This window comes from Pristiophorus japonicus, chromosome 8, assembly GCF_044704955.1.
Source record: "Pristiophorus japonicus isolate sPriJap1 chromosome 8, sPriJap1.hap1, whole genome shotgun sequence".
NCBI classification, from domain to species: domain Eukaryota; kingdom Metazoa; phylum Chordata; class Chondrichthyes; family Pristiophoridae; genus Pristiophorus; species Pristiophorus japonicus.
This window is the reverse complement of record NC_091984.1, coordinates 170,540,699-170,563,149: the sequence shown is the minus strand read 5'-3', so window position 1 is coordinate 170,563,149 and position 22,451 is coordinate 170,540,699. Positions and strand designations below refer to the sequence as shown.

Here is a 22,451-nt window from a genome sequence, read left to right as displayed (position 1 = left end):
ACCTTTCGCAAGGCAAATTCACAGCTCACTCACTCGTCATTGCTTTCAAAACGGGAGCAGCTTTCAGTGGTAGCGTGGCCGAGTGGTCTAAGGCGCTGGATTTAGGCTCCAATCTCTTCGGAGGCGTGGGTTCGAATCCCACCGCTGCCAGAATTTGTGGCGTGTAATATTTGCCAATTTTGGTGAGGGGAAAGCAAGTCGCTCTGTGAGCAGTGCCTTGAGTTTGTTGAATACCGTTGAGGTGTTTGACGTGGCCACTTGCAAATTGAAAGCATTTTGACGCTGGCTGCATTTGTGTGGGTAAAAGTGACATGTCAGAGGTGGGAGTGCAACCCATGGCCCAAGAAAAGGACCAGAATTCGCCAACCTTTGATCAGGTAAGGATTAACAGTCCTTGATTCTGGCACCTTACTCCACTCAGCCATCCTGACAACTGGGCACAGCAGCTCCAGAAAAATGTGTTTCAACTTCACACAAACTCCCATTCATTCTTACTGCGTGTCTTATCAGGCAGTGCTAGTCATTAAGTTCATTATCTCTACAATTCAACCAATATTCATACGCACAGATATCTCCCAACAACTCGCATTTTCCAATCTAGCGGGTAACATCCTACAATTCTGCTTGCTCAGCCTGACAAAACATAAGCAGCAGAGCTGACGTTCAAACGCAAGCCCTTCAACAACAAAGCACAATCCAACAGTAGTTCCAAGCAGGACATTTCAGTCTCTCATTCGCGGGCTTTTTCAATTCACACAATACATTGATGTGGCAAGTGCTATTTGGAGTCCTGCGCCCCAGAAAGTCACCAGGATCTCCCAGCTCTGTGACGGGAAACAAGGTGCTCTGCAGCTATTGTGCCCTTGGCCTGAAGCATCAGTCTGAGCGTTGCCACCTGAAAGGCTCAGTCCACAAAGGCATCGATTGTGGCAACTTTTACGTGTTGGTGCCTGATTCGCTTGGCTCTGGCAAAATGTTAATGTCAGAAGTAACAGTGGAAGTCATTCTCTGAGTAACAGAGCACAATTCAGAAGCCTTTGTGTGGAAGAAGTCCCATTCTTTGACTCTGCTGCCCTGTTCTGAGAAACACCACCGGGGTTGAAAGCCACAGTACAAGAAAACAATGTGGAATTCAGCAACGCGGGAGGGTAACAATGTAATGCTCTGAGTGTGCTGCTTTTTCGTGTGGCAAAGGGTTGAAAGGAGAAGCGTGATTTGAAGCCTTATCCCCGAGAAGAGCGTGAGGTTGTGATAAGTTTAGAGAGGAAGAAAAGTTGGTTTGTGAGTGGTGGGTCCTTCAGTTTGTCGGATAACGGCGATACCGTTGAGGTGTGCGAGGTGGCCACTTGCAAATTGAAGGCCAGTTGAGCAGGCTTTTTTGAAGCTTGCTGCATTTGTGTGGATAAAAAGGTAATGTCAGAAGTGGGATTCCAACCCACGCACCTAGAAAGGGACCAGAATACAGCAACCTTCGGTAAGGCAAAGATTATAGTCCTTGAGTCTGGCACCTTATACCACTCGGCCAGCCTGACAACGGGCAGAGCAAGGTGAGAAAAATGTGCTCCAAATTCCGCACACTAACTGAGCAGCAGCACAATCGTTCATTTCACGAGCTCAGGACCTACAAAGCGCTTTACAGCCAATGAAGTATTTGTAAAGTGGAGGCACTGTTATAATGTAGAAAAGGCGCCAGCAAATTTGCGCACAGCAAGATCCCACAAACAGCAATATGATCATGACCAGATAATCCGGTTTTTTCAGTGATGTTGATATAGGAATAAATATTGAATGGAAGTTATAACTAGTTTGTTCCAACATGCATCTAATTACTGGTAGTGTCCTGTGGACATTTCGGTTCCTCCGACCTGTGTATTGCAAAATCGGTTATCGAGAATTTACCGTCGACGACTTTAATTTCCTTTATTCTAACCTTTCGCAAGGCAAATTCACAGCTCACTCACTCGTCATTGCTTTCAAAACGGGAGCAGCTTTCAGTGGTAGCGTGGCCGAGTGGTCTAAGGCGCTGGATTTAGGCTCCAATCTCTTCGGAGGCGTGGGTTCGAATCCCACCGCTGCCAGAATTTGTGGCGTGTAATATTTGCCAATTTTGGTGAGGGGAAAGCAAGTCGCTCTGTGAGCAGTGCCTTGAGTTTGTTGAATACCGTTGAGGTGTTTGACGTGGCCACTTGCAAATTGAAAGCATTTTGACGCTGGCTGCATTTGTGTGGGTAAAAGTGACATGTCAGAGGTGGGAGTGCAACCCATGGCCCAAGAAAAGGACCAGAATTCGCCAACCTTTGATCAGGTAAGGATTAACAGTCCTTGATTCTGGCACCTTACTCCACTCAGCCATCCTGACAACTGGGCACAGCAGCTCCAGAAAAATGTGTTTCAACTTCACACAAACTCCCATTCATTCTTACTGCGTGTCTTATCAGGCAGTGCTAGTCATTAAGTTCATTATCTCTACAATTCAACCAATATTCATACGCACAGATATCTCCCAACAACTCGCATTTTCCAATCTAGCGGGTAACATCCTACAATTCTGCTTGCTCAGCCTGACAAAACATAAGCAGCAGAGCTGACGTTCAAACGCAAGCCCTTCAACAACAAAGCACAATCCAACAGTAGTTCCAAGCAGGACATTTCAGTCTCTCATTCGCGGGCTTTTTCAATTCACACAATACATTGATGTGGCAAGTGCTATTTGGAGTCCTGCGCCCCAGAAAGTCACCAGGATCTCCCAGCTCTGTGACGGGAAACAAGGTGCTCTGCAGCTATTGTGCCCTTGGCCTGAAGCATCAGTCTGAGCGTTGCCACCTGAAAGGCTCAGTCCACAAAGGCATCGATTGTGGCAACTTTTACGTGTTGGTGCCTGATTCGCTTGGCTCTGGCAAAATGTTAATGTCAGAAGTAACAGTGGAAGTCATTCTCTGAGTAACAGAGCACAATTCAGAAGCCTTTGTGTGGAAGAAGTCCCATTCTTTGACTCTGCTGCCCTGTTCTGAGAAACACCACCGGGGTTGAAAGCCACAGTACAAGAAAACAATGTGGAATTCAGCAACGCGGGAGGGTAACAATGTAATGCTCTGAGTGTGCTGCTTTTTCGTGTGGCAAAGGGTTGAAAGGAGAAGCGTGATTTGAAGCCTTATCCCCGAGAAGAGCGTGAGGTTGTGATAAGTTTAGAGAGGAAGAAAAGTTGGTTTGTGAGTGGTGGGTCCTTCAGTTTGTCGGATAACGGCGATACCGTTGAGGTGTGCGAGGTGGCCACTTGCAAATTGAAGGCCAGTTGAGCAGGCTTTTTTGAAGCTTGCTGCATTTGTGTGGATAAAAAGGTAATGTCAGAAGTGGGATTCCAACCCACGCACCTAGAAAGGGACCAGAATACAGCAACCTTCGGTAAGGCAAAGATTATAGTCCTTGAGTCTGGCACCTTATACCACTCGGCCAGCCTGACAACGGGCAGAGCAAGGTGAGAAAAATGTGCTCCAAATTCCGCACACTAACTGAGCAGCAGCACAATCGTTCATTTCACGAGCTCAGGACCTACAAAGCGCTTTACAGCCAATGAAGTATTTGTAAAGTGGAGGCACTGTTATAATGTAGAAAAGGCGCCAGCAAATTTGCGCACAGCAAGATCCCACAAACAGCAATATGATCATGACCAGATAATCCGGTTTTTTCAGTGATGTTGATATAGGAATAAATATTGAATGGAAGTTATAACTAGTTTGTTCCAACATGCATCTAATTACTGGTAGTGTCCTGTGGACATTTCGGTTCCTCCGACCTGTGTATTGCAAAATCGGTTATCGAGAATTTACCGTCGACGACTTTAATTTCCTTTATTCTAACCTTTCGCAAGGCAAATTCACAGCTCACTCACTCGTCATTGCTTTCAAAACGGGAGCAGCTTTCAGTGGTAGCGTGGCCGAGTGGTCTAAGGCGCTGGATTTAGGCTCCAATCTCTTCGGAGGCGTGGGTTCGAATCCCACCGCTGCCAGAATTTGTGGCGTGTAATATTTGCCAATTTTGGTGAGGGGAAAGCAAGTCGCTCTGTGAGCAGTGCCTTGAGTTTGTTGAATACCGTTGAGGTGTTTGACGTGGCCACTTGCAAATTGAAAGCCTTTTGACGCTGGCTGCATTTGTGTGGGTAAAAATGACATGTCAGAGGTGGGAGTGCAACCCATGGCCCAAGAAAAGGACCAGAATTCGCCAACCTTTGATCAGGTAAGGATTAACAGTCCTTGATTCTGGCACCTTACTCCACTCAGCCATCCTGACAACTGGGCACAGCAGCTCCAGAAAAATGTGTTTCAACTTCACACAAACTCCCATTCATTCTTACTGCGTGTCTTATCAGGCAGTGCTAGTCATTAAGTTCATTATCTCTACAATTCAACCAATATTCATACGCACAGATATCTCCCAACAACTCGCATTTTCCAATCTAGCGGGTAACATCCTACAATTCTGCTTGCTCAGCCTGACAAAACATAAGCAGCAGAGCTGACGTTCAAACGCAAGCCCTTCAACAACAAAGCACAATCCAACAGTAGTTCCAAGCAGGACATTTCAGTCTCTCATTCGCGGGCTTTTTCAATTCACACAATACATTGATGTGGCAAGTGCTATTTGGAGTCCTGCGCCCCAGAAAGTCACCAGGATCTCCCAGCTCTGTGACGGGAAACAAGGTGCTCTGCAGCTATTGTGCCCTTGGCCTGAAGCATCAGTCTGAGCGTTGCCACCTGAAAGGCTCAGTCCACAAAGGCATCGATTGTGGCAACTTTTACGTGTTGGTGCCTGATTCGCTTGGCTCTGGCAAAATGTTAATGTCAGAAGTAACAGTGGAAGTCATTCTCTGAGTAACAGAGCACAATTCAGAAGCCTTTGTGTGGAAGAAGTCCCATTCTTTGACTCTGCTGCCCTGTTCTGAGAAACACCACCGGGGTTGAAAGCCACAGTACAAGAAAACAATGTGGAATTCAGCAACGCGGGAGGGTAACAATGTAATGCTCTGAGTGTGCTGCTTTTTCGTGTGGCAAAGGGTTGAAAGGAGAAGCGTGATTTGAAGCCTTATCCCCGAGAAGAGCGTGAGGTTGTGATAAGTTTAGAGAGGAAGAAAAGTTGGTTTGTGAGTGGTGGGTCCTTCAGTTTGTCGGATAACGGCGATACCGTTGAGGTGTGCGAGGTGGCCACTTGCAAATTGAAGGCCAGTTGAGCAGGCTTTTTTGAAGCTTGCTGCATTTGTGTGGATAAAAAGGTAATGTCAGAAGTGGGATTCCAACCCACGCACCTAGAAAGGGACCAGAATACAGCAACCTTCGGTAAGGCAAAGATTATAGTCCTTGAGTCTGGCACCTTATACCACTCGGCCAGCCTGACAACGGGCAGAGCAAGGTGAGAAAAATGTGCTCCAAATTCCGCACACTAACTGAGCAGCAGCACAATCGTTCATTTCACGAGCTCAGGACCTACAAAGCGCTTTACAGCCAATGAAGTATTTGTAAAGTGGAGGCACTGTTATAATGTAGAAAAGGCGCCAGCAAATTTGCGCACAGCAAGATCCCACAAACAGCAATATGATCATGACCAGATAATCCGGTTTTTTCAGTGATGTTGATATAGGAATAAATATTGAATGGAAGTTATAACTAGTTTGTTCCAACATGCATCTAATTACTGGTAGTGTCCTGTGGACATTTCGGTTCCTCCGACCTGTGTATTGCAAAATCGGTTATCGAGAATTTACCGTCGACGACTTTAATTTCCTTTATTCTAACCTTTCGCAAGGCAAATTCACAGCTCACTCACTCGTCATTGCTTTCAAAACGGGAGCAGCTTTCAGTGGTAGCGTGGCCGAGTGGTCTAAGGCGCTGGATTTAGGCTCCAATCTCTTCGGAGGCGTGGGTTCGAATCCCACCGCTGCCAGAATTTGTGGCGTGTAATATTTGCCAATTTTGGTGAGGGGAAAGCAAGTCGCTCTGTGAGCAGTGCCTTGAGTTTGTTGAATACCGTTGAGGTGTTTGACGTGGCCACTTGCAAATTGAAAGCATTTTGACGCTGGCTGCATTTGTGTGGGTAAAAGTGACATGTCAGAGGTGGGAGTGCAACCCATGGCCCAAGAAAAGGACCAGAATTCGCCAACCTTTGATCAGGTAAGGATTAACAGTCCTTGATTCTGGCACCTTACTCCACTCAGCCATCCTGACAACTGGGCACAGCAGCTCCAGAAAAATGTGTTTCAACTTCACACAAACTCCCATTCATTCTTACTGCGTGTCTTATCAGGCAGTGCTAGTCATTAAGTTCATTATCTCTACAATTCAACCAATATTCATACGCACAGATATCTCCCAACAACTCGCATTTTCCAATCTAGCGGGTAACATCCTACAATTCTGCTTGCTCAGCCTGACAAAACATAAGCAGCAGAGCTGACGTTCAAACGCAAGCCCTTCAACAACAAAGCACAATCCAACAGTAGTTCCAAGCAGGACATTTCAGTCTCTCATTCGCGGGCTTTTTCAATTCACACAATACATTGATGTGGCAAGTGCTATTTGGAGTCCTGCGCCCCAGAAAGTCACCAGGATCTCCCAGCTCTGTGACGGGAAACAAGGTGCTCTGCAGCTATTGTGCCCTTGGCCTGAAGCATCAGTCTGAGCGTTGCCACCTGAAAGGCTCAGTCCACAAAGGCATCGATTGTGGCAACTTTTACGTGTTGGTGCCTGATTCGCTTGGCTCTGGCAAAATGTTAATGTCAGAAGTAACAGTGGAAGTCATTCTCTGAGTAACAGAGCACAATTCAGAAGCCTTTGTGTGGAAGAAGTCCCATTCTTTGACTCTGCTGCCCTGTTCTGAGAAACACCACCGGGGTTGAAAGCCACAGTACAAGAAAACAATGTGGAATTCAGCAACGCGGGAGGGTAACAATGTAATGCTCTGAGTGTGCTGCTTTTTCGTGTGGCAAAGGGTTGAAAGGAGAAGCGTGATTTGAAGCCTTATCCCCGAGAAGAGCGTGAGGTTGTGATAAGTTTAGAGAGGAAGAAAAGTTGGTTTGTGAGTGGTGGGTCCTTCAGTTTGTCGGATAACGGCGATACCGTTGAGGTGTGCGAGGTGGCCACTTGCAAATTGAAGGCCAGTTGAGCAGGCTTTTTTGAAGCTTGCTGCATTTGTGTGGATAAAAAGGTAATGTCAGAAGTGGGATTCCAACCCACGCACCTAGAAAGGGACCAGAATACAGCAACCTTCGGTAAGGCAAAGATTATAGTCCTTGAGTCTGGCACCTTATACCACTCGGCCAGCCTGACAACGGGCAGAGCAAGGTGAGAAAAATGTGCTCCAAATTCCGCACACTAACTGAGCAGCAGCACAATCGTTCATTTCACGAGCTCAGGACCTACAAAGCGCTTTACAGCCAATGAAGTATTTGTAAAGTGGAGGCACTGTTATAATGTAGAAAAGGCGCCAGCAAATTTGCGCACAGCAAGATCCCACAAACAGCAATATGATCATGACCAGATAATCCGGTTTTTTCAGTGATGTTGATATAGGAATAAATATTGAATGGAAGTTATAACTAGTTTGTTCCAACATGCATCTAATTACTGGTAGTGTCCTGTGGACATTTCGGTTCCTCCGACCTGTGTATTGCAAAATCGGTTATCGAGAATTTACCGTCGACGACTTTAATTTCCTTTATTCTAACCTTTCGCAAGGCAAATTCACAGCTCACTCACTCGTCATTGCTTTCAAAACGGGAGCAGCTTTCAGTGGTAGCGTGGCCGAGTGGTCTAAGGCGCTGGATTTAGGCTCCAATCTCTTCGGAGGCGTGGGTTCGAATCCCACCGCTGCCAGAATTTGTGGCGTGTAATATTTGCCAATTTTGGTGAGGGGAAAGCAAGTCGCTCTGTGAGCAGTGCCTTGAGTTTGTTGAATACCGTTGAGGTGTTTGACGTGGCCACTTGCAAATTGAAAGCATTTTGACGCTGGCTGCATTTGTGTGGGTAAAAATGACATGTCAGAGGTGGGAGTGCAACCCATGGCCCAAGAAAAGGACCAGAATTCGCCAACCTTTGATCAGGTAAGGATTAACAGTCCTTGATTCTGGCACCTTACTCCACTCAGCCATCCTGACAACTGGGCACAGCAGCTCCAGAAAAATGTGTTTCAACTTCACACAAACTCCCATTCATTCTTACTGCGTGTCTTATCAGGCAGTGCTAGTCATTAAGTTCATTATCTCTACAATTCAACCAATATTCATACGCACAGATATCTCCCAACAACTCGCATTTTCCAATCTAGCGGGTAACATCCTACAATTCTGCTTGCTCAGCCTGACAAAACATAAGCAGCAGAGCTGACGTTCAAACGCAAGCCCTTCAACAACAAAGCACAATCCAACAGTAGTTCCAAGCAGGACATTTCAGTCTCTCATTCGCGGGCTTTTTCAATTCACACAATACATTGATGTGGCAAGTGCTATTTGGAGTCCTGCGCCCCAGAAAGTCACCAGGATCTCCCAGCTCTGTGACGGGAAACAAGGTGCTCTGCAGCTATTGTGCCCTTGGCCTGAAGCATCAGTCTGAGCGTTGCCACCTGAAAGGCTCAGTCCACAAAGGCATCGATTGTGGCAACTTTTACGTGTTGGTGCCTGATTCGCTTGGCTCTGGCAAAATGTTAATGTCAGAAGTAACAGTGGAAGTCATTCTCTGAGTAACAGAGCACAATTCAGAAGCCTTTGTGTGGAAGAAGTCCCATTCTTTGACTCTGCTGCCCTGTTCTGAGAAACACCACCGGGGTTGAAAGCCACAGTACAAGAAAACAATGTGGAATTCAGCAACGCGGGAGGGTAACAATGTAATGCTCTGAGTGTGCTGCTTTTTCGTGTGGCAAAGGGTTGAAAGGAGAAGCGTGATTTGAAGCCTTATCCCCGAGAAGAGCGTGAGGTTGTGATAAGTTTAGAGAGGAAGAAAAGTTGGTTTGTGAGTGGTGGGTCCTTCAGTTTGTCGGATAACGGCGATACCGTTGAGGTGTGCGAGGTGGCCACTTGCAAATTGAAGGCCAGTTGAGCAGGCTTTTTTGAAGCTTGCTGCATTTGTGTGGATAAAAAGGTAATGTCAGAAGTGGGATTCCAACCCACGCACCTAGAAAGGGACCAGAATACAGCAACCTTCGGTAAGGCAAAGATTATAGTCCTTGAGTCTGGCACCTTATACCACTCGGCCAGCCTGACAACGGGCAGAGCAAGGTGAGAAAAATGTGCTCCAAATTCCGCACACTAACTGAGCAGCAGCACAATCGTTCATTTCACGAGCTCAGGACCTACAAAGCGCTTTACAGCCAATGAAGTATTTGTAAAGTGGAGGCACTGTTATAATGTAGAAAAGGCGCCAGCAAATTTGCGCACAGCAAGATCCCACAAACAGCAATATGATCATGACCAGATAATCCGGTTTTTTCAGTGATGTTGATATAGGAATAAATATTGAATGGAAGTTATAACTAGTTTGTTCCAACATGCATCTAATTACTGGTAGTGTCCTGTGGACATTTCGGTTCCTCCGACCTGTGTATTGCAAAATCGGTTATCGAGAATTTACCGTCGACGACTTTAATTTCCTTTATTCTAACCTTTCGCAAGGCAAATTCACAGCTCACTCACTCGTCATTGCTTTCAAAACGGGAGCAGCTTTCAGTGGTAGCGTGGCCGAGTGGTCTAAGGCGCTGGATTTAGGCTCCAATCTCTTCGGAGGCGTGGGTTCGAATCCCACCGCTGCCAGAATTTGTGGCGTGTAATATTTGCCAATTTTGGTGAGGGGAAAGCAAGTCGCTCTGTGAGCAGTGCCTTGAGTTTGTTGAATACCGTTGAGGTGTTTGACGTGGCCACTTGCAAATTGAAAGCCTTTTGACGCTGGCTGCATTTGTGTGGGTAAAAATGACATGTCAGAGGTGGGAGTGCAACCCATGGCCCAAGAAAAGGACCAGAATTCGCCAACCTTTGATCAGGTAAGGATTAACAGTCCTTGATTCTGGCACCTTACTCCACTCAGCCATCCTGACAACTGGGCACAGCAGCTCCAGAAAAATGTGTTTCAACTTCACACAAACTCCCATTCATTCTTACTGCGTGTCTTATCAGGCAGTGCTAGTCATTAAGTTCATTATCTCTACAATTCAACCAATATTCATACGCACAGATATCTCCCAACAACTCGCATTTTCCAATCTAGCGGGTAACATCCTACAATTCTGCTTGCTCAGCCTGACAAAACATAAGCAGCAGAGCTGACGTTCAAACGCAAGCCCTTCAACAACAAAGCACAATCCAACAGTAGTTCCAAGCAGGACATTTCAGTCTCTCATTCGCGGGCTTTTTCAATTCACACAATACATTGATGTGGCAAGTGCTATTTGGAGTCCTGCGCCCCAGAAAGTCACCAGGATCTCCCAGCTCTGTGACGGGAAACAAGGTGCTCTGCAGCTATTGTGCCCTTGGCCTGAAGCATCAGTCTGAGCGTTGCCACCTGAAAGGCTCAGTCCACAAAGGCATCGATTGTGGCAACTTTTACGTGTTGGTGCCTGATTCGCTTGGCTCTGGCAAAATGTTAATGTCAGAAGTAACAGTGGAAGTCATTCTCTGAGTAACAGAGCACAATTCAGAAGCCTTTGTGTGGAAGAAGTCCCATTCTTTGACTCTGCTGCCCTGTTCTGAGAAACACCACCGGGGTTGAAAGCCACAGTACAAGAAAACAATGTGGAATTCAGCAACGCGGGAGGGTAACAATGTAATGCTCTGAGTGTGCTGCTTTTTCGTGTGGCAAAGGGTTGAAAGGAGAAGCGTGATTTGAAGCCTTATCCCCGAGAAGAGCGTGAGGTTGTGATAAGTTTAGAGAGGAAGAAAAGTTGGTTTGTGAGTGGTGGGTCCTTCAGTTTGTCGGATAACGGCGATACCGTTGAGGTGTGCGAGGTGGCCACTTGCAAATTGAAGGCCAGTTGAGCAGGCTTTTTTGAAGCTTGCTGCATTTGTGTGGATAAAAAGGTAATGTCAGAAGTGGGATTCCAACCCACGCACCTAGAAAGGGACCAGAATACAGCAACCTTCGGTAAGGCAAAGATTATAGTCCTTGAGTCTGGCACCTTATACCACTCGGCCAGCCTGACAACGGGCAGAGCAAGGTGAGAAAAATGTGCTCCAAATTCCGCACACTAACTGAGCAGCAGCACAATCGTTCATTTCACGAGCTCAGGACCTACAAAGCGCTTTACAGCCAATGAAGTATTTGTAAAGTGGAGGCACTGTTATAATGTAGAAAAGGCGCCAGCAAATTTGCGCACAGCAAGATCCCACAAACAGCAATATGATCATGACCAGATAATCCGGTTTTTTCAGTGATGTTGATATAGGAATAAATATTGAATGGAAGTTATAACTAGTTTGTTCCAACATGCATCTAATTACTGGTAGTGTCCTGTGGACATTTCGGTTCCTCCGACCTGTGTATTGCAAAATCGGTTATCGAGAATTTACCGTCGACGACTTTAATTTCCTTTATTCTAACCTTTCGCAAGGCAAATTCACAGCTCACTCACTCGTCATTGCTTTCAAAACGGGAGCAGCTTTCAGTGGTAGCGTGGCCGAGTGGTCTAAGGCGCTGGATTTAGGCTCCAATCTCTTCGGAGGCGTGGGTTCGAATCCCACCGCTGCCAGAATTTGTGGCGTGTAATATTTGCCAATTTTGGTGAGGGGAAAGCAAGTCGCTCTGTGAGCAGTGCCTTGAGTTTGTTGAATACCGTTGAGGTGTTTGACGTGGCCACTTGCAAATTGAAAGCCTTTTGACGCTGGCTGCATTTGTGTGGGTAAAAATGACATGTCAGAGGTGGGAGTGCAACCCATGGCCCAAGAAAAGGACCAGAATTCGCCAACCTTTGATCAGGTAAGGATTAACAGTCCTTGATTCTGGCACCTTACTCCACTCAGCCATCCTGACAACTGGGCACAGCAGCTCCAGAAAAATGTGTTTCAACTTCACACAAACTCCCATTCATTCTTACTGCGTGTCTTATCAGGCAGTGCTAGTCATTAAGTTCATTATCTCTACAATTCAACCAATATTCATACGCACAGATATCTCCCAACAACTCGCATTTTCCAATCTAGCGGGTAACATCCTACAATTCTGCTTGCTCAGCCTGACAAAACATAAGCAGCAGAGCTGACGTTCAAACGCAAGCCCTTCAACAACAAAGCACAATCCAACAGTAGTTCCAAGCAGGACATTTCAGTCTCTCATTCGCGGGCTTTTTCAATTCACACAATACATTGATGTGGCAAGTGCTATTTGGAGTCCTGCGCCCCAGAAAGTCACCAGGATCTCCCAGCTCTGTGACGGGAAACAAGGTGCTCTGCAGCTATTGTGCCCTTGGCCTGAAGCATCAGTCTGAGCGTTGCCACCTGAAAGGCTCAGTCCACAAAGGCATCGATTGTGGCAACTTTTACGTGTTGGTGCCTGATTCGCTTGGCTCTGGCAAAATGTTAATGTCAGAAGTAACAGTGGAAGTCATTCTCTGAGTAACAGAGCACAATTCAGAAGCCTTTGTGTGGAAGAAGTCCCATTCTTTGACTCTGCTGCCCTGTTCTGAGAAACACCACCGGGGTTGAAAGCCACAGTACAAGAAAACAATGTGGAATTCAGCAACGCGGGAGGGTAACAATGTAATGCTCTGAGTGTGCTGCTTTTTCGTGTGGCAAAGGGTTGAAAGGAGAAGCGTGATTTGAAGCCTTATCCCCGAGAAGAGCGTGAGGTTGTGATAAGTTTAGAGAGGAAGAAAAGTTGGTTTGTGAGTGGTGGGTCCTTCAGTTTGTCGGATAACGGCGATACCGTTGAGGTGTGCGAGGTGGCCACTTGCAAATTGAAGGCCAGTTGAGCAGGCTTTTTTGAAGCTTGCTGCATTTGTGTGGATAAAAAGGTAATGTCAGAAGTGGGATTCCAACCCACGCACCTAGAAAGGGACCAGAATACAGCAACCTTCGGTAAGGCAAAGATTATAGTCCTTGAGTCTGGCACCTTATACCACTCGGCCAGCCTGACAACGGGCAGAGCAAGGTGAGAAAAATGTGCTCCAAATTCCGCACACTAACTGAGCAGCAGCACAATCGTTCATTTCACGAGCTCAGGACCTACAAAGCGCTTTACAGCCAATGAAGTATTTGTAAAGTGGAGGCACTGTTATAATGTAGAAAAGGCGCCAGCAAATTTGCGCACAGCAAGATCCCACAAACAGCAATATGATCATGACCAGATAATCCGGTTTTTTCAGTGATGTTGATATAGGAATAAATATTGAATGGAAGTTATAACTAGTTTGTTCCAACATGCATCTAATTACTGGTAGTGTCCTGTGGACATTTCGGTTCCTCCGACCTGTGTATTGCAAAATCGGTTATCGAGAATTTACCGTCGACGACTTTAATTTCCTTTATTCTAACCTTTCGCAAGGCAAATTCACAGCTCACTCACTCGTCATTGCTTTCAAAACGGGAGCAGCTTTCAGTGGTAGCGTGGCCGAGTGGTCTAAGGCGCTGGATTTAGGCTCCAATCTCTTCGGAGGCGTGGGTTCGAATCCCACCGCTGCCAGAATTTGTGGCGTGTAATATTTGCCAATTTTGGTGAGGGGAAAGCAAGTCGCTCTGTGAGCAGTGCCTTGAGTTTGTTGAATACCGTTGAGGTGTTTGACGTGGCCACTTGCAAATTGAAAGCCTTTTGACGCTGGCTGCATTTGTGTGGGTAAAAATGACATGTCAGAGGTGGGAGTGCAACCCATGGCCCAAGAAAAGGACCAGAATTCGCCAACCTTTGATCAGGTAAGGATTAACAGTCCTTGATTCTGGCACCTTACTCCACTCAGCCATCCTGACAACTGGGCACAGCAGCTCCAGAAAAATGTGTTTCAACTTCACACAAACTCCCATTCATTCTTACTGCGTGTCTTATCAGGCAGTGCTAGTCATTAAGTTCATTATCTCTACAATTCAACCAATATTCATACGCACAGATATCTCCCAACAACTCGCATTTTCCAATCTAGCGGGTAACATCCTACAATTCTGCTTGCTCAGCCTGACAAAACATAAGCAGCAGAGCTGACGTTCAAACGCAAGCCCTTCAACAACAAAGCACAATCCAACAGTAGTTCCAAGCAGGACATTTCAGTCTCTCATTCGCGGGCTTTTTCAATTCACACAATACATTGATGTGGCAAGTGCTATTTGGAGTCCTGCGCCCCAGAAAGTCACCAGGATCTCCCAGCTCTGTGACGGGAAACAAGGTGCTCTGCAGCTATTGTGCCCTTGGCCTGAAGCATCAGTCTGAGCGTTGCCACCTGAAAGGCTCAGTCCACAAAGGCATCGATTGTGGCAACTTTTACGTGTTGGTGCCTGATTCGCTTGGCTCTGGCAAAATGTTAATGTCAGAAGTAACAGTGGAAGTCATTCTCTGAGTAACAGAGCACAATTCAGAAGCCTTTGTGTGGAAGAAGTCCCATTCTTTGACTCTGCTGCCCTGTTCTGAGAAACACCACCGGGGTTGAAAGCCACAGTACAAGAAAACTATGTGGAATTCAGCAACGCGGGAGGGTAACAATGTAATGCTCTGAGTGTGCTGCTTTTTCGTGTGGCAAAGGGTTGAAAGGAGAAGCGTGATTTGAAGCCTTATCCCCGAGAAGAGCGTGAGGTTGTGATAAGTTTAGAGAGGAAGAAAAGTTGGTTTGTGAGTGGTGGGTCCTTCAGTTTGTCGGATAACGGCGATACCGTTGAGGTGTGCGAGGTGGCCACTTGCAAATTGAAGGCCAGTTGAGCAGGCTTTTTTGAAGCTTGCTGCATTTGTGTGGATAAAAAGGTAATGTCAGAAGTGGGATTCCAACCCACGCACCTAGAAAGGGACCAGAATACAGCAACCTTCGGTAAGGCAAAGATTATAGTCCTTGAGTCTGGCACCTTATACCACTCGGCCAGCCTGACAACGGGCAGAGCAAGGTGAGAAAAATGTGCTCCAAATTCCGCACACTAACTGAGCAGCAGCACAATCGTTCATTTCACGAGCTCAGGACCTACAAAGCGCTTTACAGCCAATGAAGTATTTGTAAAGTGGAGGCACTGTTATAATGTAGAAAAGGCGCCAGCAAATTTGCGCACAGCAAGATCCCACAAACAGCAATATGATCATGACCAGATAATCCGGTTTTTTCAGTGATGTTGATATAGGAATAAATATTGAATGGAAGTTATAACTAGTTTGTTCCAACATGCATCTAATTACTGGTAGTGTCCTGTGGACATTTCGGTTCCTCCGACCTGTGTATTGCAAAATCGGTTATCGAGAATTTACCGTCGACGACTTTAATTTCCTTTATTCTAACCTTTCGCAAGGCAAATTCACAGCTCACTCACTCGTCATTGCTTTCAAAACGGGAGCAGCTTTCAGTGGTAGCGTGGCCGAGTGGTCTAAGGCGCTGGATTTAGGCTCCAATCTCTTCGGAGGCGTGGGTTCGAATCCCACCGCTGCCAGAATTTGTGGCGTGTAATATTTGCCAATTTTGGTGAGGGGAAAGCAAGTCGCTCTGTGAGCAGTGCCTTGAGTTTGTTGAATACCGTTGAGGTGTTTGACGTGGCCACTTGCAAATTGAAAGCCTTTTGACGCTGGCTGCATTTGTGTGGGTAAAAATGACATGTCAGAGGTGGGAGTGCAACCCATGGCCCAAGAAAAGGACCAGAATTCGCCAACCTTTGATCAGGTAAGGATTAACAGTCCTTGATTCTGGCACCTTACTCCACTCAGCCATCCTGACAACTGGGCACAGCAGCTCCAGAAAAATGTGTTTCAACTTCACACAAACTCCCATTCATTCTTACTGCGTGTCTTATCAGGCAGTGCTAGTCATTAAGTTCATTATCTCTACAATTCAACCAATATTCATACGCACAGATATCTCCCAACAACTCGCATTTTCCAATCTAGCGGGTAACATCCTACAATTCTGCTTGCTCAGCCTGACAAAACATAAGCAGCAGAGCTGACGTTCAAACGCAAGCCCTTCAACAACAAAGCACAATCCAACAGTAGTTCCAAGCAGGACATTTCAGTCTCTCATTCGCGGGCTTTTTCAATTCACACAATACATTGATGTGGCAAGTGCTATTTGGAGTCCTGCGCCCCAGAAAGTCACCAGGATCTCCCAGCTCTGTGACGGGAAACAAGGTGCTCTGCAGCTATTGTGCCCTTGGCCTGAAGCATCAGTCTGAGCGTTGCCACCTGAAAGGCTCAGTCCACAAAGGCATCGATTGTGGCAACTTTTACGTGTTGGTGCCTGATTCGCTTGGCTCTGGCAAAATGTTAATGTCAGAAGTAACAGTGGAAGTCATTCTCTGAGTAACAGAGCACAATTCAGAAGCCTTTGTGTGGAAGAAGTCCCATTCTTTGACTCTGCTGCCCTGTTCTGAGAAACACCACCGGGGTTGAAAGCCACAGTACAAGAAAACAATGTGGAATTCAGCAACGCGGGAGGGTAACAATGTAATGCTCTGAGTGTGCTGCTTTTTCGTGTGGCAAAGGGTTGAAAGGAGAAGCGTGATTTGAAGCCTTATCCCCGAGAAGAGCGTGAGGTTGTGATAAGTTTAGAGAGGAAGAAAAGTTGGTTTGTGAGTGGTGGGTCCTTCAGTTTGTCGGATAACGGCGATACCGTTGAGGTGTGCGAGGTGGCCACTTGCAAATTGAAGGCCAGTTGAGCAGGCTTTTTTGAAGCTTGCTGCATTTGTGTGGATAAAAAGGTAATGTCAGAAGTGGGATTCCAACCCACGCACCTAGAAAGGGACCAGAATACAGCAACCTTCGGTAAGGCAAAGATTATAGTCCTTGAGTCTGGCACCTTATACCACTCGGCCAGCCTGACAACGGGCAGAGCAAGGTGAGAAAAATGTGCTCCAAATTCCGCACACTAACTGAGCAGCAGCACAATCGTTCATTTCACGAGCTCAGGACCTACAAAGCGCTTTACAGCCAATGAAGTATTTGTAAAGTGGAGGCACTGTTATAATGTAGAAAAGGCGCCAGCAAATTTGCGCACAGCAAGATCCCACAAACAGCAATATGATCATGACCAGATAATCCGGTTTTTTCAGTGATGTTGATATAGGAATAAATATTGAATGGAAGTTATAACTAGTTTGTTCCAACATGCATCTAATTACTGGTAGTGTCCTGTGGACATTTCGGTTCCTCCGACCTGTGTATTGCAAAATCGGTTATCGAGAATTTACCGTCGACGACTTTAATTTCCTTTATTCTAACCTTTCGCAAGGCAAATTCACAGCTCACTCACTCGTCATTGCTTTCAAAACGGGAGCAGCTTTCAGTGGTAGCGTGGCCGAGTGGTCTAAGGCGCTGGATTTAGGCTCCAATCTCTTCGGAGGCGTGGGTTCGAATCCCACCGCTGCCAGAATTTGTGGCGTGTAATATTTGCCAATTTTGGTGAGGGGAAAGCAAGTCGCTCTGTGAGCAGTGCCTTGAGTTTGTTGAATACCGTTGAGGTGTTTGACGTGGCCACTTGCAAATTGAAAGCATTTTGACGCTGGCTGCATTTGTGTGGGTAAAAATGACATGTCAGAGGTGGGAGTGCAACCCATGGCCCAAGAAAAGGACCAGAATTCGCCAACCTTTGATCAGGTAAGGATTAACAGTCCTTGATTCTGGCACCTTACTCCACTCAGCCATCCTGACAACTGGGCACAGCAGCTCCAGAAAAATGTGTTTCAACTTCACACAAACTCCCATTCATTCTTACTGCGTGTCTTATCAGGCAGTGCTAGTCATTAAGTTCATTATCTCTACAATTCAACCAATATTCATACGCACAGATATCTCCCAACAACTCGCATTTTCCAATCTAGCGGGTAACATCCTACAATTCTGCTTGCTCAGCCTGACAAAACATAAGCAGCAGAGCTGACGTTCAAACGCAAGCCCTTCAACAACAAAGCACAATCCAACAGTAGTTCCAAGCAGGACATTTCAGTCTCTCATTCGCGGGCTTTTTCAATTCACACAATACATTGATGTGGCAAGTGCTATTTGGAGTCCTGCGCCCCAGAAAGTCACCAGGATCTCCCAGCTCTGTGACGGGAAACAAGGTGCTCTGCAGCTATTGTGCCCTTGGCCTGAAGCATCAGTCTGAGCGTTGCCACCTGAAAGGCTCAGTCCACAAAGGCATCGATTGTGGCAACTTTTACGTGTTGGTGCCTGATTCGCTTGGCTCTGGCAAAATGTTAATGTCAGAAGTAACAGTGGAAGTCATTCTCTGAGTAACAGAGCACAATTCAGAAGCCTTTGTGTGGAAGAAGTCCCATTCTTTGACTCTGCTGCCCTGTTCTGAGAAACACCACCGGGGTTGAAAGCCACAGTACAAGAAAACAATGTGGAATTCAGCAACGCGGGAGGGTAACAATGTAATGCTCTGAGTGTGCTGCTTTTTCGTGTGGCAAAGGGTTGAAAGGAGAAGCGTGATTTGAAGCCTTATCCCCGAGAAGAGCGTGAGGTTGTGATAAGTTTAGAGAGGAAGAAAAGTTGGTTTGTGAGTGGTGGGTCCTTCAGTTTGTCGGATAACGGCGATACCGTTGAGGTGTGCGAGGTGGCCACTTGCAAATTGAAGGCCAGTTGAGCAGGCTTTTTTGAAGCTTGCTGCATTTGTGTGGATAAAAAGGTAATGTCAGAAGTGGGATTCCAACCCACGCACCTAGAAAGGGACCAGAATACAGCAACCTTCGGTAAGGCAAAGATTATAGTCCTTGAGTCTGGCACCTTATACCACTCGGCCAGCCTGACAACGGGCAGAGCAAGGTGAGAAAAATGTGCTCCAAATTCCGCACACTAACTGAGCAGCAGCACAATCGTTCATTTCACGAGCTCAGGACCTACAAAGCGCTTTACAGCCAATGAAGTATTTGTAAAGTGGAGGCACTGTTATAATGTAGAAAAGGCGCCAGCAAATTTGCGCACAGCAAGATCCCACAAACAGCAATATGATCATGACCAGATAATCCGGTTTTTTCAGTGATGTTGATATAGGAATAAATATTGAATGGAAGTTATAACTAGTTTGTTCCAACATGCATCTAATTACTGGTAGTGTCCTGTGGACATTTCGGTTCCTCCGACCTGTGTATTGCAAAATCGGTTATCGAGAATTTACCGTCGACGACTTTAATTTCCTTTATTCTAACCTTTCGCAAGGCAAATTCACAGCTCACTCACTCGTCATTGCTTTCAAAACGGGAGCAGCTTTCAGTGGTAGCGTGGCCGAGTGGTCTAAGGCGCTGGATTTAGGCTCCAATCTCTTCGGAGGCGTGGGTTCGAATCCCACCGCTGCCAGAATTTGTGGCGTGTAATATTTGCCAATTTTGGTGAGGGGAAAGCAAGTCGCTCTGTGAGCAGTGCCTTGAGTTTGTTGAATACCGTTGAGGTGTTTGACGTGGCCACTTGCAAATTGAAAGCATTTTGACGCTGGCTGCATTTGTGTGGGTAAAAATGACATGTCAGAGGTGGGAGTGCAACCCATGGCCCAAGAAAAGGACCAGAATTCGCCAACCTTTGATCAGGTAAGGATTAACAGTCCTTGATTCTGGCACCTTACTCCACTCAGCCATCCTGACAACTGGGCACAGCAGCTCCAGAAAAATGTGTTTCAACTTCACACAAACTCCCATTCATTCTTACTGCGTGTCTTATCAGGCAGTGCTAGTCATTAAGTTCATTATCTCTACAATTCAACCAATATTCATACGCACAGATATCTCCCAACAACTCGCATTTTCCAATCTAGCGGGTAACATCCTACAATTCTGCTTGCTCAGCCTGACAAAACATAAGCAGCAGAGCTGACGTTCAAACGCAAGCCCTTCAACAACAAAGCACAATCCAACAGTAGTTCCAAGCAGGACATTTCAGTCTCTCATTCGCGGGCTTTTTCAATTCACACAATACATTGATGTGGCAAGTGCTATTTGGAGTCCTGCGCCCCAGAAAGTCACCAGGATCTCCCAGCTCTGTGACGGGAAACAAGGTGCTCTGCAGCTATTGTGCCCTTGGCCTGAAGCATCAGTCTGAGCGTTGCCACCTGAAAGGCTCAGTCCACAAAGGCATCGATTGTGGCAACTTTTACGTGTTGGTGCCTGATTCGCTTGGCTCTGGCAAAATGTTAATGTCAGAAGTAACAGTGGAAGTCATTCTCTGAGTAACAGAGCACAATTCAGAAGCCTTTGTGTGGAAGAAGTCCCATTCTTTGACTCTGCTGCCCTGTTCTGAGAAACACCACCGGGGTTGAAAGCCACAGTACAAGAAAACAATGTGGAATTCAGCAACGCGGGAGGGTAACAATGTAATGCTCTGAGTGTGCTGCTTTTTCGTGTGGCAAAGGGTTGAAAGGAGAAGCGTGATTTGAAGCCTTATCCCCGAGAAGAGCGTGAGGTTGTGATAAGTTTAGAGAGGAAGAAAAGTTGGTTTGTGAGTGGTGGGTCCTTCAGTTTGTCGGATAACGGCGATACCGTTGAGGTGTGCGAGGTGGCCACTTGCAAATTGAAGGCCAGTTGAGCAGGCTTTTTTGAAGCTTGCTGCATTTGTGTGGATAAAAAGGTAATGTCAGAAGTGGGATTCCAACCCACGCACCTAGAAAGGGACCAGAATACAGCAACCTTCGGTAAGGCAAAGATTATAGTCCTTGAGTCTGGCACCTTATACCACTCGGCCAGCCTGACAACGGGCAGAGCAAGGTGAGAAAAATGTGCTCCAAATTCCGCACACTAACTGAGCAGCAGCACAATCGTTCATTTCACGAGCTCAGGACCTACAAAGCGCTTTACAGCCAATGAAGTATTTGTAAAGTGGAGGCACTGTTATAATGTAGAAAAGGCGCCAGCAAATTTGCGCACAGCAAGATCCCACAAACAGCAATATGATCATGACCAGATAATCCGGTTTTTTCAGTGATGTTGATATAGGAATAAATATTGAATGGAAGTTATAACTAGTTTGTTCCAACATGCATCTAATTACTGGTAGTGTCCTGTGGACATTTCGGTTCCTCCGACCTGTGTATTGCAAAATCGGTTATCGAGAATTTACCGTCGACGACTTTAATTTCCTTTATTCTAACCTTTCGCAAGGCAAATTCACAGCTCACTCACTCGTCATTGCTTTCAAAACGGGAGCAGCTTTCAGTGGTAGCGTGGCCGAGTGGTCTAAGGCGCTGGATTTAGGCTCCAATCTCTTCGGAGGCGTGGGTTCGAATCCCACCGCTGCCAGAATTTGTGGCGTGTAATATTTGCCAATTTTGGTGAGGGGAAAGCAAGTCGCTCTGTGAGCAGTGCCTTGAGTTTGTTGAATACCGTTGAGGTGTTTGACGTGGCCACTTGCAAATTGAAAGCCTTTTGACGCTGGCTGCATTTGTGTGGGTAAAAATGACATGTCAGAGGTGGGAGTGCAACCCATGGCCCAAGAAAAGGACCAGAATTCGCCAACCTTTGATCAGGTAAGGATTAACAGTCCTTGATTCTGGCACCTTACTCCACTCAGCCATCCTGACAACTGGGCACAGCAGCTCCAGAAAAATGTGTTTCAACTTCACACAAACTCCCATTCATTCTTACTGCGTGTCTTATCAGGCAGTGCTAGTCATTAAGTTCATTATCTCTACAATTCAACCAATATTCATACGCACAGATATCTCCCAACAACTCGCATTTTCCAATCTAGCGGGTAACATCCTACAATTCTGCTTGCTCAGCCTGACAAAACATAAGCAGCAGAGCTGACGTTCAAACGCAAGCCCTTCAACAACAAAGCACAATCCAACAGTAGTTCCAAGCAGGACATTTCAGTCTCTCATTCGCGGGCTTTTTCAATTCACACAATACATTGATGTGGCAAGTGCTATTTGGAGTCCTGCGCCCCAGAAAGTCACCAGGATCTCCCAGCTCTGTGACGGGAAACAAGGTGCTCTGCAGCTATTGTGCCCTTGGCCTGAAGCATCAGTCTGAGCGTTGCCACCTGAAAGGCTCAGTCCACAAAGGCATCGATTGTGGCAACTTTTACGTGTTGGTGCCTGATTCGCTTGGCTCTGGCAAAATGTTAATGTCAGAAGTAACAGTGGAAGTCATTCTCTGAGTAACAGAGCACAATTCAGAAGCCTTTGTGTGGAAGAAGTCCCATTCTTTGACTCTGCTGCCCTGTTCTGAGAAACACCACCGGGGTTGAAAGCCACAGTACAAGAAAACAATGTGGAATTCAGCAACGCGGGAGGGTAACAATGTAATGCTCTGAGTGTGCTGCTTTTTCGTGTGGCAAAGGGTTGAAAGGAGAAGCGTGATTTGAAGCCTTATCCCCGAGAAGAGCGTG

The 22,451-nt window shown here is 46.4% G+C and overlaps 12 non-coding genes across 12 annotated transcripts; all 12 read left to right on the top strand.

Moving 5' to 3' along the window:
• The first annotated feature begins 68 nt into the window (after positions 1 to 68).
• trnal-uag (transfer RNA leucine (anticodon UAG)) lies at positions 69 to 150 on the top strand. The gene has a single exon. It is a non-coding gene; the product is annotated as a tRNA-Leu (tRNA).
• A 1,846-nt stretch (positions 151 to 1,996) lies between these two features.
• trnal-uag (transfer RNA leucine (anticodon UAG)) lies at positions 1,997 to 2,078 on the top strand. Its single transcript has one exon. It is a non-coding gene; the product is annotated as a tRNA-Leu (tRNA).
• Positions 2,079 to 3,924: 1,846 nt separating this feature from the next.
• trnal-uag (transfer RNA leucine (anticodon UAG)) lies at positions 3,925 to 4,006 on the top strand. Its single transcript has one exon. It is a non-coding gene; the product is annotated as a tRNA-Leu (tRNA).
• A 1,846-nt stretch (positions 4,007 to 5,852) lies between these two features.
• On the top strand, positions 5,853 to 5,934 carry trnal-uag (transfer RNA leucine (anticodon UAG)). Its single transcript has one exon. It is a non-coding gene; the product is annotated as a tRNA-Leu (tRNA).
• Positions 5,935 to 7,780: 1,846 nt separating this feature from the next.
• Positions 7,781 to 7,862, top strand: trnal-uag (transfer RNA leucine (anticodon UAG)). Its single transcript has one exon. It is a non-coding gene; the product is annotated as a tRNA-Leu (tRNA).
• A 1,846-nt stretch (positions 7,863 to 9,708) lies between these two features.
• trnal-uag (transfer RNA leucine (anticodon UAG)) lies at positions 9,709 to 9,790 on the top strand. Its single transcript has one exon. It is a non-coding gene; the product is annotated as a tRNA-Leu (tRNA).
• A 1,846-nt stretch (positions 9,791 to 11,636) lies between these two features.
• On the top strand, positions 11,637 to 11,718 carry trnal-uag (transfer RNA leucine (anticodon UAG)). The gene has a single exon. It is a non-coding gene; the product is annotated as a tRNA-Leu (tRNA).
• Positions 11,719 to 13,564: 1,846 nt separating this feature from the next.
• Positions 13,565 to 13,646, top strand: trnal-uag (transfer RNA leucine (anticodon UAG)). The gene has a single exon. It is a non-coding gene; the product is annotated as a tRNA-Leu (tRNA).
• A 1,846-nt stretch (positions 13,647 to 15,492) lies between these two features.
• On the top strand, positions 15,493 to 15,574 carry trnal-uag (transfer RNA leucine (anticodon UAG)). Its single transcript has one exon. It is a non-coding gene; the product is annotated as a tRNA-Leu (tRNA).
• Positions 15,575 to 17,420: 1,846 nt separating this feature from the next.
• Positions 17,421 to 17,502, top strand: trnal-uag (transfer RNA leucine (anticodon UAG)). The gene has a single exon. It is a non-coding gene; the product is annotated as a tRNA-Leu (tRNA).
• A 1,846-nt stretch (positions 17,503 to 19,348) lies between these two features.
• trnal-uag (transfer RNA leucine (anticodon UAG)) lies at positions 19,349 to 19,430 on the top strand. Its single transcript has one exon. It is a non-coding gene; the product is annotated as a tRNA-Leu (tRNA).
• A 1,846-nt stretch (positions 19,431 to 21,276) lies between these two features.
• Positions 21,277 to 21,358, top strand: trnal-uag (transfer RNA leucine (anticodon UAG)). Its single transcript has one exon. It is a non-coding gene; the product is annotated as a tRNA-Leu (tRNA).
• The last annotated feature ends 1,093 nt before the right edge of the window (positions 21,359 to 22,451 follow it).